Source organism: Gigantopelta aegis, unplaced genomic scaffold (assembly GCF_016097555.1).
Source record: "Gigantopelta aegis isolate Gae_Host unplaced genomic scaffold, Gae_host_genome ctg4761_pilon_pilon, whole genome shotgun sequence".
NCBI classification, from domain to species: domain Eukaryota; kingdom Metazoa; phylum Mollusca; class Gastropoda; order Neomphalida; family Peltospiridae; genus Gigantopelta; species Gigantopelta aegis.
In genome coordinates this window covers 333-5,633 of record NW_024534028.1, presented here as the reverse complement: position 1 = coordinate 5,633, position 5,301 = coordinate 333, and the positions used below count along the sequence as shown (strand labels likewise).

The window sequence follows — 5,301 nt, the reverse complement described above, 5'->3', positions numbered from 1 at the left end:
ATATGTGACGAGTCTCTGTCAAAACTGATTGACTGATTAAAGCAATATATATAATGATTAACGCTATGACATGAGTCATAATAAATTACTTACAATTTATTATTAAGTGATAGATCATATGACATCATGTGAACTGTGTCTTGTAAAGTAGTTATCATATGATAACTGTGAGGGAAAAGAGGAGAGGAGGAAAACTGTATGTACTTCATTGTTTGTTATTAGTCAGTATATGTGCTAATCATACAGTTCCCTCACTAGAGACACTCATAACATCATTTAAAACTATTAGTAAACTGTCAGGAGATAATAATTTTGAGATCAAGTGACCATCCTGTGTACAATAATTGATGTAGTATCAGTGTGGATGTACTTCAGTCCATTTATAAGTAATTATTAATTATTAATAATTAGTTGCCACATTTTTAATGATCAGAGTCCAAACCACACCCTAAACCATTTTAAGTAATACTTTCATTAACAAATTAATATTTTAAAACACTAGCCAAACTTTTCTACAAAAACAACTAAAAAATAACAATATACAACAACATACATTTGAAAAACACTAACAATAACTTAATAGCAAATTAACAAAACACATTTATTGTTGTTGTTGCTGAGGTATGATGTCTTCTTCATCTTGAGTTTGTTTAACTGTTCCTTGTGAGATAGAGGATGTTCAATAGCATGTTTAATTCTCATCAATGGAGTTATTAGAGAATGTGAAGGTGGTTTATAAAAATGGTTTCAGGTGGCAAGCTGTTGAATTCGTGCTCTGGTTCAGTAGATTGTACTATATCCTGTGTTATCATCACTCACATGAAGTAAGAGTAGTTGAGTAATCTCAGGATTTTCGATGGGTAAGAGAAATATTAGATTGTAGTATAGAAGTTAAAGTACAGGTCAAATCCCAATCTTTAATTGTATCCCTTCCAAGTTAATTTTATATTCATGCTCCTTTCCATTCCTTGTATGTACAAAGATTTCATTCCTGGGATTATTTTTAAAGATTGATTGACTATAGCCATGTTATCACACCATTTTAAAGTTTTTTTGAAGATTTTTTTACAAGTTAACCACCTGAATATCTTATTGTATTTTTTTCTTCACATATTAATCTAAATGTTGGTCATTGTGACAACTTTTGATAGAAGTAGCACTAATGACCTGGATAATTATCCCACTAGCTATATATTTGATTAGTAACATACTGATACAAAGTGGGATTGCTTGAGCAACCAATCGATGCTTGAAGGAAACTATACTTATATAGACCTAAAGTGCTCTGACGTCCTGATTTCATGATGTCTTCCCAATATTCTCCTTTCTTATTCTTACAATTATCTTGTGTTTAAGAGCAGATGACATTCATTTATTAGACTGGTTGCAAAAGTTGATACAATCTCTCTGTTTTCAGGTCTAGAGCACTATTTAAACAGAGGTCTGCACTATCTAACACTTTGTGTAGCAAACTGGTGTACCAATTTTAAAACCATCTGAAAGATGCTCCTTGTAATATATACTAGCAAAAGAACTTCTGTGTTACGGTGATTATGACCTATAAAATTATCAGTAAATTATAGGAAAATATCAATTACTTCAAATAAATATTTATTCATAAAGTATCACTTAAGTAAAGTAAAAATTCCAAAAATTCTACATACTCATTTCAGAAGAAACAAGAGCACTGTAAGCCATAGTTTACATGCAGATGGAGGAGGGACTGTGCCGGAAGTGGGTGGGCGTTCCCAATCCCGGTTTACCTATATAGTCTATAGTATCTATCATGAATTCTTCGATAAAAGCTTCAAGTTCGGCCTAGTCACTGTTGATGAGAGATGAAGAACAAAGCTTTTTAGAGCCTTAACAATGGAGTATTTCTTGCTATTCATTTTCAAGAAGAATGTGATTGTAAAATTGTTTGCGTCTTGAGTGGTGTTGTCATAGAAAATTGGGCGTACCCTCCGTTTATTAATTTGAATATAATCGCGCGTCATTATCGTTCATTTAAGCAAAACTTACCATAACTCAAGAACCACGACGTGTTTAGTGACAAATGACATATCAACTTATAACTATGAATTCAAACTACGACAAAAATTTGCGTCCAATCACAATTATTGCATATTCAAATTCACGATTTTACTTTGAATTCGCGATCATTCCACTCTCGATTCACGACTTTACCGATAATTCTCGATTATTGCAATTCACGAATTATGATTTTATAGTGAACTTGCAATTCTCGATGAAAACCGCCTATTTCTCAGTAAAATATGAAATTTGAATATGCATATCGTGAATTACCGGTAGAATCGTGAATTTTGACTATATATGTAACAATCGTGAATTGTATATACAATAATCGTGAATTGGACGACTATTTTTGTCGTAGTTCGTATTCCATAAAGAGCTGCTTGAGAAAAGTATGTCGTTTGGCATTAACTTATGTAATAGACAACACTCTATGGAATCCATGAATGCTGTTGCAACACGATTCATCATCTGTATATATATATTTTTTTCCTTTTTTAGAAGCAATATGATGGCAGAGTCAGAGTCACCATTGAGTCAAGATATGAAATAATATCTTAGTTAGTGGCGGTGTTATAAGTGGTATTGGTAAAGGAGTTATTACCAGTAGTATTGGGACATTGTTAAAGTCAATTGGTTTACGGTGGACTGCTATTAAAATTGGGGATCCTTATCTTAATATTGATGCAGGAACATTTTTCTCCTTATGAACATGGTATTGTGGTAATGGTGGATTTGAAGATGGTAAATCCTCTACTATGTGCTTAACCTCTACTATGTGCTTAACCCTGACTGTGTGCTTAACCTCCATGAGTGAATAGATTTATGAGTAGATAGGTTGTTGGATGAATAGACAAAGGATTAATTGATAGAGTTTATAATATAGTAATGACTAAATGGACAAGATGGTTGGGGTAAATGGATGAATAGTTGGAAAGACTGATAGTAATGAAAGGACAGTTTGGTAGATTGAGTAATAAAGAGTAATGGATCAATGATTAATTTGATAACGTTTAATGGATGAATGAACAATCTAAATTGTTTAGTAAATGACCTCTCTTTCTCTCTCTCATTCTCTGTAGGTGAAATCTTTGTTTTAGATGATGGTGGAGAAGTTGATCTTGATCTAGGTAACTATGAGCGTTTCCTTGATATCACATTAACACGTGACAACAACCATTACTACTGGGAGAAATTTATCACATGTCATCAACAAAGAAAGGCGTGGTGACTACCTAGGAAGAAGACAGTACAAGGTAGACAGTTCTACATCTTTAATTCACCTTTAATGGATTACTCTTCTATAATCATTGTTGACCTTTGTTCTGTTATAATGTATTCTCTATACATGATGTTGTTAGTTCACACCACATATTATACAAGGTTGTATTCTACATATTAATCATGTAATTATTTTGTATTTTCTATAGTTTGCCACATATCACTGATACAATACAAGAGTGGGTGGAGCGTGTTGCTAAGATACCAGTAGACAAAGACGGAGAACAACCCTCAAGTTTGTGTTATCGAGGTAAGTGTTTTCAACACAATTATATCTCTGTAAATTTTCTTTTTTTAGCTTGGTGGCACTATTGGTGATATTGAGGGAATGTCTTTTTATTGAAGCATTCAGACAACTCCAGTTTTAAATTGGACTGCAAAATTTTTGTAACATTCATGTTCAGCTTAGTACCAGAGGTAAAGGAGAATAGAATTATCTGGACATGTGCATAATTGTGAAATGGATGCATAATTGTGCTAATTGATGTATAGTCAGTGAAAATGAATGCATGGATCCATAGATGTGAAAATGGATGTATAGGTGTGAAAATGAATACATGTACAAAGTATTTCTAAGAATAGTAATCAATATTAATGAATGTTAATTAATAAATATATATTCAATAATATCATGTAATATATTCATATGTAATTGATCTCTAGTAACAAATTCATAATGAATTATTAACATTGCTATAATACACTAGAGTATATAATAATTACATTTAAACATTTCGTGTCAATGTGTGTGTGGTAGTTGCTGTGATGGCAAAATTCTTCACCTGAAGTGTTGCACAAATGTTGAAACTTTAAAGTCTAATAAAAGACTGAGCATCTATTTTCTATAACCATACAAGACTTGTCATACATCTGTTACTATAGTTACCATAGTTACCATAGTTACTCTATTGATAATTATAAAGCTTTATTTTCTCATTCTAGCCGGGAATACAAGGGAACAAAAGACCAAAACCAACTCAAAACAGTGTCAGAACATTAGAGGACTAGGATTATCACCAGATATTGTAAGATAATTAGTACAATATATAGTACGTAGTATAATTAATTGTATGCTGTGTATATATATTACCTTTGTAAGGTCAAAGGTCATACATATTCTTTTTGCATTCTTTAGATAGTATGTCGTAGTCAACGTCCAATTGATGAATCTGTGAAGAAGAAGATATCAAATTTTTGCCACGTCAAACCAGATCAAGTAAGATAAATCTTTAGCTTGTTCGTGGTACCTACCTTATATATATTCATAGTACCTAGCTTAGTATATATTCATATTCATACTGGTATCGTCATGGTAAATGCCCGTTTCTATTTTTGTAGGTAGTTGCTGTACAAGATTGTCCATCTATTTATCGTGTTCCTCTACTTCTTGAGAAACAGTCCCGTACTAAAATACCTTGTTAAAAGAGATAGAACTTCCCTCAACCCGCACGTCAAACACCTTTCTTCTCATTGAATGGGAGAAGTTAGCAGATTGGTAAGAAAGATGATATGAACAAGATGGTTGGATTGATAAAAAAAAAAAAAAATGCAGTCAATATTGATTTTCTTATTCCATATATGTCAATGCTAGTATTGTACTATATAGAATAAAAATAATACTTTTTTTTATTACTATAGTTACGACAGCAATCAAGACCAGATACAAATAGTTTTGGTAGGAAAATATACTAAATTGGAAGACGCATATACATCTGTGATCAAAGCTTTTGAAACATGCTGCTCTGGCTTGCAGACGGGAAACTAAAACTAGTGGTATGAGAAATGAGTCTATACATGTATAGTATGAGGATGAGTGACAATATGATTTTGCAAGTATGAGATCTGATAGTATGAATATGAGGATTTAGTTGATAGTACAAGTGTGAAATAATGAAGTTATGAGTAGAGGCTTGTCATTTTTGTTATTGTTCTTTTTAGTATGTAGGAGGCTGTAACATCTAGAAGAAGAAATGAATCACTCAAATC

The 5,301-nt window shown here is 32.2% G+C and overlaps 1 pseudogene; it reads left to right on the top strand.

Annotated features, from left to right (window-relative positions):
* The first annotated feature begins 2,594 nt into the window (after positions 1 to 2,594).
* LOC121366102 lies at positions 2,595 to 5,088 on the top strand (annotated as a pseudogene).
* The last annotated feature ends 213 nt before the right edge of the window (positions 5,089 to 5,301 follow it).